The 12,220-nt window shown below is 43.9% G+C and overlaps 1 protein-coding gene across 3 annotated transcripts in view; it reads right to left on the bottom strand.

Annotated features, from left to right (window-relative positions):
- LOC309616851 (zinc finger protein 836-like) overlaps positions 1 to 12,220 on the bottom strand; it is a gene marked incomplete at its 3' end in the record, with an annotated part of 476,825 nt that overhangs the window by 110,712 nt on the left and 353,893 nt on the right. The window contains exon 1 of one of the 3 annotated variants that reach the window (XM_082368087.1): positions 4,852 to 8,391. The exons of the other annotated variants lie outside the window; for them this stretch is intronic. Of the gene's footprint in view, positions 1 to 4,851; positions 8,392 to 12,220 lie in introns of those variants that run through there. 3 annotated transcript variants of the gene reach the window in all.

Raw genomic sequence — 12,220 nt, 5'->3', positions numbered from 1 at the left:
AATGGGAAAGACTCCAAATAACCAATGGAGAAGGGCATTTCTAAAGAGGATGATTGGGGAAGGGACAATAAAACCCGGTGAAAATGACAGAGATTGTCAGGAAGGGATGGGGGGACCTCTCTGAGCCTAGACCTGAAGGAGGACAAGGGGCCTGAGCCACGGTGACTTAAAGGCCAAAGGTAAGAACAGGAACTGAGATCTGACACAGAAAAGGTGTTGCTTTTGGGGAAGCGAGAAAAGGTGAATGTGCCCGGGGCAGAGTGAACCATGAAAAAAGGGTCAGCTCCCAGGATGAGGCTGGAGACACTGGCAGGGCCCTGAGGATGACACAGGGCTGAGTAGCCACAGTGAGGAGATTCGATTTTGTCCTAAAGACAAATAAGAGCCAGTGAAGGTCTGAGTGCCAGGACTGACATAAACTCTCTTCAAACATACATGTAATGTAGGGACTTCCCTGGTGGTGCAGTGGTTAACAATCCGCCTGCCAATGCAGGGTACACGGGTGCGAGCCCTGGTCCGGGAAGATCCCACGTGCCGCGGAGCAAATAAGCCCATGCGCCACAACTACTGAGCTGCGCTCTAGAGCCCGCAAGCCACAACTACTGAAGCCCGTGCACCTAGAGCCCATGCTCCGCAACAAGAGAAGCCACCGCCATGAGAAGCCCGCGCACTGAAACGAAGAGTAGCCCCCGCTCGCCACAACTAGAGAAAGCCCGCGCACAGCAACGAAGACCCAACGCGGCCAAAAATAAATAAATTAATTTTTAAAAATACATGTTATGTAGAGAAATAGTTCTAAGTCACTTCTACTCTGAGTCTACTTTCTTGTCTCCATTCTAGTGTTTTTGTTTTTCATTCTGGGAAGACAGGAACCCATATACAATTCTAAACAAAACTCAACACTCTCTCCAAAAAGAACAGCCACACACAGACACACACCCAATTTGGCCAATCAATTCGGGGTCAGTGTTGCTCGGACTGAGAGTTTCTGGTCTAGTCTGTCATCCCCATGTTACAAGTGGGCTCCGTAAGGCCCAGAGGAGAGAGATTTCTGAGAAGGTCTGAGTTGAGTGAACAGATCAGGTGTATCTAACTTCTGAAATGGGATCCTGAAGGGTCAGTGGGCAGAGCTGGTCTTTATTGCCCGCTGCATTTAAAACACCAGGACCATCATTCATGTTCCTGAGCAAAGGAAACTTCTTTCAAGGTCTGATCACACTGACACCAAGCAGCTAATTATTCCTTTCCAGAAAAATCACAGTAAAATAATCTCAACATACAGAAACGCATCAACATATCTACAAAATGAAAACAGACTCACCGACATAGAGAAGAGACTCGAGGTTGCCAAGGGGGAGGAGGAGTAGAGGGAGGGATGGATTGGGAGTTTCGGACTAGCAGAGGCAAACTATTATGTATCGGATGGATAAACAACAAGGTCCTACTGTATAGCACAAGGAGCTATATTCAATATCCTGTGGTAAACCATAATGGAAAAGAATATGAAAAAGAATATATATATATGTATAACTGAATCACTTTGCTGTACAGCAGAAATTACAACTTTGTAAATGAACTGTACATCAATAAAATTTTTAAAAAATAAAAATTTTAAGGAACTTCCCTGGCAGTCCAGTGGTTAAGACTCCACGCTCCCAGTGCAGGGGGCACGGGTTCGATCCCTGGTTGGGGAACTATGATCCCGCGTGCCACGAGGCACGGCCAATAAATAAATGAATAAATAATAAAACATAAAATAATTTTTAAAATACAGAATTGCAAAAGCATAGCTGCTGGAGCAGAAAACATGAAGGGGTCAGCCTAGAAATAAGCTCTGTGCAAACTTCTTCTGTTGGAAGAAGATTCCAAGTCAATACAGCCCATCCTTCATCACTTGAAAAGAACAGTCAAGAGAGACCTGAGGGAAACATCTTCATATCGTTTACAGCTCACAATTTTAACAGTTCAAAGAAAAAGGAAGAAAACAGAATATAAGGCTAAAACTAGGATTTGAATGTTAATATAAAAGATCATTGACATCTTTGCCAAGTACTCCTCAATATAGTCTAAAATTATTTACTAGTTACCAAAGAACTTTTACCAGATGGAAGCTCACACATATCGAATAAAGCTCAAAAAAATTTTAACGGGAATTAATTTGTGAATTACTTTTTATTTATTTATTTTTTTTATTTTTTGGCCACAGCTTGCAGGATCTTAGTTCCCCGACCAGGTATTGAACCCAGGCCACGGCAGTGAAAGCACTGAGTCCTAATCATTGGACCACCAGGGAACTCCCTGTGAATTATTTTTAATCTAAAAATTCTGGCCTTGGGACTTCCCTGGTGGTCCAGTGGTTGAGAGTCAGACTGCTAATGCAGGGGACTCGGGTTCGATCCCTAGTTGGGGAACTAAGATCCCACATACCGCGGGGCAACTAAGCCAACGTGCTCTGGAGCCCTCGCGCCAGAACTAGAGAGAAGCCCACGCGCCAAAACCAAGAGCCTGCGTGCCGCAACTAAGACCGGAGGCAGCCAAAAATAAAAATAAATAAATAAATAAATGTAAAAAATAGATTAAAAAAATAAAAATTCTGGCCTCGACGCTTTAAATAATTGACAATATATCATATTTAGAAAACAATGACATGAGTTAATTATAGAAGGCCACCACAGCTTATTTCAGAAGTTAATAATTATTTATAAGAAAGTAGAAATTGAATATAAGACTTATTTCAAGCCCTAAATAATTCAATGAAGACAAACAGGAAAGAAAAAGTAAATCCAGCACACACACACACACACAGAAAAAAAACACTTTTAATGTTCTTTTAAAGAGGCCCCAGGTGGCGACACTCACGCCTTTCTTGCTCTACTTCTCGTCTCCCTCCAACCTCTACCAGATGCCAGGAAAAGGGAACTATCTGATTCAAGTCACTGCCCCCAGGCTAAACAGGAATTGCAAAAAGATTTTATCTTCTGATATAAATTACTAAATGCCCAAACCTTATAGACAGTTTTGCAATCTTCATTTAAATTTGTTTTAAACTCACCATCCATCTGGACCCAGTTTCCCCCACTACCTAACTAGTGTGTTTCCATTCCATTCCATTCACTTACCTCCCTATTTCTTTCTCTATTTTGTACCCCTCTACTCTACTGCTGTTCCCGCCCTCGTATTGCAAAACTCACCCATTTCGTGACCACTCTGCAACTTGTTTCCCCTCTGATGGGTTTTTCCCCTCAACCTTCCTGATTAACCTGAATCTCTATTTATTGCTGCCCCTTTCTTCCCCCATCTCGGCTCCAGATCTGACTTCTGGGATACACCTCTTCTGTCCTTGTCGTGCTCCCTTTGTCCCCACTCAGGCACCCGCAGTCGGCTGTGCTTCCTTCCGGCTCTTTCTCTTCCTCTGCTCCTCCAATCACTAGTTTTCCTCTTTCTCTCCCAGCACCATGTTGCTCTGAAGGCCAAGGTTCCAAACATTTTATCCCCCCGCCCCCACTTTCTGTGTGAAGCGCCCCACCATTGTTACCCTCCCTCCCACAGCTGAGCCACGCCCCCGTCCCAACGTTGCTCTCCAATCCCTGCGGATCTTCTTTCAATTACTTCTTTGTTTTATAAAACAACGACTTTCATGGGCTTCCCTGGTGGCGCAGTGGTTAAGAAACCGCCTGCCCATGCAGGGGACACGGGTTCGAACCCTGGTCTGGGAAGATCCCACATGCCGCGGAGCAACTAAGCCCATGAGCCACAACTACTGAGCCTGCGCGTCTGGAGCCTGTGCTCCGCAACGGGAGAGGCCGCGGCAGGGAGAGGCCCGCGCACCGCGATGAAGAGTGGCCCCCGCTTGCCGCAACTAGAGAAAGCCCTCGTACAGAAACGAAAACCCAACACAACCAAAAATAAATTAAAAAAAAAAAAAAAAAGTTCGTTCAGAAAAAGAAAAAAAAAAAAAAAAAAAGTAGCCCCTGCTCGCTGCAACTAGAGAAAGCCCGCGTGCAGCAACAAAGACCCAATGCAGCCAAAAATAAATAAATAAAATAAATAAATTTATATTAAAAAAACTAGGACTTTCAGGGCTAAATTTATTTTTACTGTCTTTTTGCAAGATGCTCAGCCGTCGTCTACGTTCTCATCGGTTCTCCCTTATTCCTTTCTCCTCAGATTTTCGCTTTCTCAGTCCTTCTCTGTCTCTGCTTCTCCTAATCCCCTCGTCCACGTATTTACTGGGCTGGCGACTGAATGAGATGCCCCCCTACGGAAGTGCATATTTTCCAACGGCGTGAAATTGGGGAACGACAACACTGGGTGTCACACCTCTGGCACAGGTTACCCCGCCCCCCCGCAATCGACGCCGGGTGAGGGGAAAGGCTGACTACGAAGGGGAGACCAGAGAAGCAGAAGGACCGGCCTGAGGAGACGCGAGGACAGAGGCGCTGGGAGGGAGGGAGGGGGTCTCCGGAGAGGGGCGGGCTCTGCAGAACCCCAGGACCGGGGAGAGGACGCGGCCTGTCCGGGAGCGGGGCGGCCGGCGCTGCCCTCCAGGGGCCGAGAGGGCGAGGCTAGGGTGGAGGGAATCCACCCCGTGGATGAGGACTTTACATGGCAAGGACGGAGGTAGTAAAAGGTTTCAAGCAGGAAAACGGCGCGAAAGGCGGCGTCCGCGTGGAGGTAAAACCCAAGGGCACGGAGCGGCCTCAGGGATTTCAACTAACGACCCCCACCTTGAATTTACTTAGGATGGAAGGGCGGGAGCGAATATTTTAAATTCCGTAGTGAGTCCCACACTGTGAGGATGTATGGGGGAACCCCGAAGCGCCGGTACACTAGAAAAAAGAAATCACGCACCAAAGAGTGACTTCAGCTCTCCGTGGTAACCCCGGCTCAGCCCGCCGCTTTCCGGTTCGTAGACCACTGCGCAGGCGCAGAATGCTTAGAAGGAGCCGCCTGAGGGCGGGGACTGCGAAAGGCGCTTACGCGAGGAGGCGGGGCGAGGAGAGCGCCGAGGCCAGCAGGAGACCCCCCCTAGTGGGCGGGGCAGGAGGCGGGGCCTCTGCATCCCCTCCCCCACCCCAGCCTTACCTGTAAAGCTACTCTTAGGGATTTAGAAACATGTGTCTTTTGAACTCTGTGTAGCCGCTTTGTCTCCTGCTTATTTTGATTTACTGTTGAAACCAAAGGTAGTCACCAGTTAGATCTATTTAACTTGCTAAATAATAAAACTGTAACCTGCTTTTGAGGATCAAGCCCACTTCAGTTATTTGTAGGAAAGCTTGCACATCCTGCAAGTGTCATTTAGCTAAAGATGTTTGTCCAAGTTGTTTTTTAGAAACTTGGAATCAGCTGTGTCCAGTTTCATGCCGAGCTGGTTACAACTAGTTAGAACCACTGACCCTCCACCTGCGCATCTGCGAGTGTCTGCTCTGTGACATTTTGACATCAGAGGGCCAAAAACTCCACCTTCTGAACAAGCTAAGAGCCATTTTCTGAACATGAGTTCCATGCAGAAACCTGTAGCTAAGCTGAGCTGGTGCAGAACAAGGATTACCTCACATTTTTCTTATCTCCAACCACTTTTCCCGTGTCCCAGGCCACCTTCTTTCTTTATCCTTAAATACCAGAGGGTCTTGCAGTCAGGGAGGCAGATTTGATGTTTCTTCTCCCATCACGTAGCTTGGCTGCCTCATGAATAAAGCTTTCTCTGCTGCAAACCTTCACATCTTGCTGAGTATTGGACAAAGGAACCTGGTCTGGTAATGTAACCAGACAGGGTAGGGGGTCCCAGTAGAAAGAGAACCAGGCATGGATTTCTTGATATATAAGAAACCATTTTTGCCTTAGCCATTTCGTGATCTAAGCCTGGCCACGATGCTTGCCCTTGAACAGGTCTGAGGAATTAAAGATCTTTAAGGGAATAAAGGAACGCAGAAAAGTAGTCCGCTATCAGGCAAGAGAAGTAACAATAGCAAAGATAACATATCAGTTGTAAAGACTCCCAGTTCTGTTTCAGTAGTAAAGATTAGCCTGAAGCACTCAACCACCAGGTCAACTGGAACCTAAGGGATGTTGATGTTGACCTTTTCTGACCCTCTTGACCAATCAGCTAAAGCTTGGACGCTGTTCAAAGCCCAAGCCCCTTCATGGATATGCATGTACCCTTAGCTTAAAACTTCCCCTTTAACCTCTCTGGTGGTCAGTTGGTTGAGACAACACGCTTACACTGCGGGGTCAAGGATTTGATCCCTGGCTGGGGAACAAAGATCCCGTATGGGGCTTACCTGGTGGCGCAGTGGTTAAGAATCTGCCTGCCAATGTAGGGGACACGGGTTCGAGCCCTGGTCCGGGAAGATCCCACATGCCGCGGAGCAACTAAGCCCGTGTGCCACAACTACTGAGCCTGTGCTCTAGAGCCTGCGAGCCACAACTACTGAAGCCCGCGCACCTAGAGCCAAGAGAAGGCACAGCAGTGAGAAGACCGTGTACCACAACGAAGAGTAGCCCCTGCTCACTGCAACTAGAGAAAGCCCACGTGCAGCAGTGAAGACCCAATGCAGCCAAAAATAAGTAAATAAATTAAATAAATTTTTTAAAAAATCCCATATGCTGCGCGGCACAGCCCCCTACCCAAAAAAAGGTTTCCCACTTTCGGTGTTGGGGAGACACTGCTTTGGAAAAGATCCCCAGTGTTCTCCTTGCTTGCTGTAAGTAATAAGTCCTTCCTGTGAATTCCATGGTGGTCCAGTGGTTGGGATTCCAGGCTTTCACTGGTGGGGGCCCAGGATGGATCCCCACTCAGGGAACTAAGCTCCTGCAAACCATGCGGCGTGGCCAAAAAAATAAAAAACCAAATCATTCCTTCTTGCTTGCTTTGGCTTGGTTGTGTCTGTTGTCTACACATCCGCCAAGATTTTCCCTGTAACATTAACACTGTCTCTAATAGTTTTAAGGTAAAAGCTTACATCATGTAGGACACTTCTGTCAGAAACTGAGATGTTTTTTGTTTTTTCTGCTGCACACGTGGCTTCCGGGATCTTAGTTCCCCAACCAGGGATCAAACCAGGAGCGAACCCAGGACCTCAGCAATGAAAGCATGGAGTATTAACCACTGAACCGCCAGGGAATTCCCAGAAACTGAGATGTTTCATTCAGGACAAGTTGAACATGGTTTATGTCAAAACCTATTATTGCCAGCAGGTTACAGGCAAGTCCTGCTGGTGAGGCTGAAGCAATTAAGTGATCTAGAAACTGGGATCTTGGTGAGAGCCTGACGTGGCAGAGATTGGACCCAGGAACATTTCCTGCAATTACAATTATTATAAAATAGAAAACCAACAAGCACCCACCGTATAGCATGGTGAACTATTCTCAGTATTTTGTAATAAACTATAAGGGAAAAGAATCTCAAAAAGAATATATATATAGATAACTGAATCATTGTGCTATATACCTGAAACTAATGTAACATTGTAAATCAAATATACTTTCAATTTTTAAAAAAGAGAATTAGTTTAGTTGGTTTAAGAAAACAAAAAACAGAGTTGTTTGTATAGGGATTACAAATGAGAATGTGAAATGCAAAACTCTCCCTGAGTAGAATGGACAGTTTCATACTGACATGCATTTCTGTTTCTATTCAGAAACAGTAACAGCATTTCAGTTTCTATTCCCCATTCACCCAGGAGGCCTGTTGGGCTGCATCCCGAAGGCCTGCAAGCCTTGTAATTGCACAACCTCAAGACCTAAGAAAGAGCCCGGAGACAGTCACAGACACATCAGTGGTTTGTTGGACAGGGGAACTTACATGTCAGAAGCAAGGTCCTGAAATGACACCCCACCATGTATAGCAGAAAGCAGGCAGGCAGAACAGGGCAGCAGTCTTCACTATTGGAGGGGAAGAGGTAGGTTACCAGTTGGTGGGGGAATTGACCTGAGCTTGGTTCATGGGTTACCAAGGAAACTATCATAGTGGAGCTGTTCCGATCTAAAGAGTAAAACAATCACTAGCTGGGGCAGAGGGGTAAGCCTGTAGGCAGTTACTGATTAGGCTCTGTGATTAAAAAATATAAATAGATCGTTTTCGGGTCTGCAGAAACCTGGGAGTGTTTCTGACCCTGAAGCAACATACAGTGAGGAGGGAGGACAGGACCATGGCAGGGGAGCAGGGAACGAGTAGGGGTGAATTCAGGGCTGATATGGAGGTTTGGTCAGGAAAAAGGAAGGTTCTGGGGGCAGCACCGGGCTTCCCTCTGCTCTGCACCTGGGGGCTTCCTTCTGCCTAACTGAACTGGATCATTGCCTTCTGGACCTCTTGGAGTCTCTGTGGTGTCCTGAGGAGTACGGCTCCTTCCTGCTTATTTCAAAGTAATGTTTGAAACAATCAAGGAAAATGCTTAGAGCTGTCATTTTCGGCCACATATTGAACACGGTTTTGTTTTGTTTTGTTTGTTTGTTTTCCTTCTTAGCTTGAAACAAGAACTGTTCAAATGAAAAATTTGGGGGACTTCCCTGGTGGTCCAGTGGTTAAGACTCCAGGCTTCCACTGCGGCCCGGGTTCCAAAAAAAAAAAGAAAGCAGAGGGCAAGAAGTAAAGATTTATGATTCACTGCAAAGACATGATAGACTAAGAAAGACACCGGGGCATGAGTGGGTGGAGACAGGTACACTGGGAGTCAGATGACTGCAGCTCAGCCGTGGGATGCAGGGTGTCTAGGGTTCTAGGTGGAGGGTCAGTGTGGGTGCTGACTACACCCAGAACAGGCTCATTCAGTTAAGTTGTCTTTGTAGGGAATGGAAATTGAAAGGTGAAATGCAAAAACTCTGCTCGTGCTGACTGAGCAGTCTTCATACTAAAGGTGTAAGAACATCATTTCCATTTCTATTCCCCTAAAACCCAGGAGGCAGAGACCAACTCTGGTCCAGGGAGTGTAGGTCAAGGGGAATCTGACAGTTTAAGTCAAAAGCATTGCTTTATAACATCAGTGTAAAAAAAATTTTTTTTAAACACATATTAAGTCTTTGGTTCTTTATATTTAATTTGTTGATCTGTTACAATCAGGAGGTGACTTGCTATTTCATAAATATGAATGAAATTAAGCCTAGGGGCATCTACTTTTTTCAATCAACTGAAATTGTCTTTTGGCCAACTTTAAGGTCACACTTGCTGCATTTTCTATGTGTGTGTTGTAAGGACAAATACAAATTAAAACTAAGAGACCTAATTCCTCTTGCATGTGACAGGAATAGACACAACACAGGCACAAGGAGCATGCAGGGTCCTTCAATGCCATTCAAAGGTATAAACGCTGAGGTTCTTGGGTATGTTTGTTATTATCATTATTAGTTTAAATTTTCTAATATTCCATTATCCAAATGTAACATGGGTATTTTTTGAATTTTGCTTGATGTCACATTATGTGGTGACAATGTTAGACTTTACTTCAATCCTGGAACTCTGGAAAATAGCAAAGGTAAAAGAACTCCTTTTCTGCGGACAGTAACAGCTTATGAGCTAAGAACTACACTTCCTCCTTAATTTCAGTAAGATGTATGATAGCCCCCTTGTTTACTCTGGAAACAGCAAGAAAGGAATCCTCCAAATTCCCATCCATTGCCTTATCTACGATTACTGATTTGTTGGTCCTTAGATAAGTGGACACAATGCTTGTTAAGATGATTTAATCAAAAAATTTTTAAGCTTTTCTCCTCTCCCAAATGCCTTAATTTTTGGACCACTTTTGAGCTTTGTAATTCAGAGCAACCTTGCTGCCAGAATATCTGCACCCAAGAGTAAGTGACTTCAGCATAAAATATCATCTGAGAAACTGAGGCTCCTGCCATGTACTCATCCACTCCTCCATATGGGAGTTTTCCTACCTTGTTTACCCCTGGGTATAAAAGAAAAGCTCTTTTTTTGTCTGACTTTTGAGGCTTTACAAATTTTGTGGTTGCAACATTCTCTGTATGGTAAGAATCTTTTTTTTTTTTTTTTGGCCGTGCAGCGCACCTTGTGGGATCTTAGTTCCTGCACTAAAGATCAAACCGTGCTTCCTGCAGTGGAAGCGTGTAGTCCTAACAACAGGAAGGCCAGGGAATTCCTGGTAATAATCCCTTCTGGTAAAATTTATCCTTAACTAAGTTTGAGAGTGGTAAATATTTCGGTCCTTCCACCCGGACTCAGAAATGTATATTCTTTAATTTTTAAGGACACGTCATACTATATCCTTGTGTTTTTCACATTTTTGAATCCTTAATAATTTGTATCAGTTTCATAACGATAAAACAGGGAGAACTGTGTCAAAATCTTCCTGTGATTTAGGAAATTTCCTTTTTTTCTTGTAAATATGCTAATTTGGCTGCCTTGATAATTATGTAAGCAATAGAATTCCTCATTAAAAAAATGGATCCATTACTTTGCCTGATAATCAGCTTCTCTATTGTTCTGTGTTTAATGAAATGTTCCACCATTGACTCATCCTTGACCAGAATCATGGAAGTCCACACTGAAACGTCTTTTTTGCCAACACGGCTAATTTCAAATGTTGCATAATACAGAATTATCTATCCAATAGACATCCTAAAATTTATTCCAGTCACTGCATCTTTAAAAAATGTGATGTTGTTTGCATGTTGTGTTACACCAGGACATTCTGCTCATTTTGTCTGAAAACATTTTAAATATGCTAATAGCCCTATGTAAACATCAATTGTAAACAATTGATTGCCATTTCTCTATGGACAAAATCTTCCACCTGAGGGATGTAGGAAAACATAATTTCTAGTAAACGTTTTTATTATTTATTTTTTAATTTTTGGCTGCGTTGGGTCTTCATTGCTGTGCGTGGACATTTCTCTAGTTGCGGAGAGCGGGGGCTACTCTTGGTCGCGGTGCGGCTTCTCTTGTGGAGCACCGGGCTCTAGGTGCGTGGGCTCAGTAGTTGTGGCGCAGGAGCTTAGTTGCTCTGTGGCGTGTGGGATCCTTGCGGATCAGCGCTCGAACCCATGTCCGCTGCATTGGCAGGCGGATTCTTAACCACTGCGCCACCAGGGAAGCCCCTGTAGTAAATGTTTAATGACACATATTGCCATAGAAATATTGAGGGCAGAAATGAAGTTATTGCATAGTTGATAATCTAGTTTTACTTTCTTTAGGGTTCATATTAAAGAGAATATGGACCTCCCCACTCAATGCTCTTAGAAATATGGCAAAGTTAATTATTCCTTAGATGAAAATAAATACCAATGTCTTCTGAATACTATATATTTTACAGGCTCTGTTATCCACCCTTGACAGAACTTTCAGCAATAGAACATAAAGAGCTAATATACATTACAGTTTAAAAATCAAAGGTAAATTTCTAATTACTCTCATAATGAACATAAAGGGAATTTGAAATTGCATTATATTTAGTTATTGACTTAAATATATTACGATGTAAACAAGTTTTTCTCAAAGATATTTGAAGGTAATTCAGCACAAGTGTGGGACTGGATAAGCATTTTATGAAATAAGGCAGTTCTCACCAAAAGAAAAAAAATGTTTTCTCTTATTGCCCTTCCTCCTTTTACTTTATCTATATGAAACGATGGATGCTAATTTAAAAAAATTAAACTTTTTTTTTGGCCTGGTGCGGCCAAAAAAAAAAAAAAAATTTAGGCTAAAACGGCAAATAATTAAAACACGTTAGCAAAAAGAAAGGGCAATACAATTTATAACAATTATTTCTTTCTTTCTTTAGGCCACACTTTGCGGCATGTGGGGATCTTAGTTCCCTGACGAGGGATCGAACCCATGGCCCCTAGAATTGGGAGTGCAAAGTCTCAACCACTGAACCACCAGGAAAGTGTCAATACATAACAATTTTTAAAAACGTTTTGCTCTTTTTAAGCCAATGGTTAGTGACCTAAATTATCACTTGCTTTAGTCCGACAGTCTCAGACCCCAGGTGTTGTCCCTGAGTCTCTGGAACTGAGCAGATTGTTGAATTTGGCCTCTGGTGTGAAAGGGGACTAGAAACGGAGAAGGTATTCTGCAGGGTGTCAGTATGAAATAGACCATTCAACCCAGGGAGAGTTCTGTATTTCTCCTTCTAGTGTGTAATACAGAGACAAGTTCAGTTCTTGTTTCCTTAAACTGCTTAAATTAATTCTAATTTCACAAAATCTTCCTGGAGCCAACCACTGCCGCATGTCAACCACTCTGGGAGGCCTGCATTTCCAG

This window comes from Balaenoptera borealis (genome assembly GCF_965194805.1).
Source record: "Balaenoptera borealis genome assembly, chromosome: 19".
Classification (NCBI taxonomy): Eukaryota; Metazoa; Chordata; class Mammalia; order Artiodactyla; family Balaenopteridae; genus Balaenoptera; species Balaenoptera borealis.
Note: the sequence above shows the minus strand (reverse complement) of the source record. Positions and strands in the feature narration are given on the sequence as shown.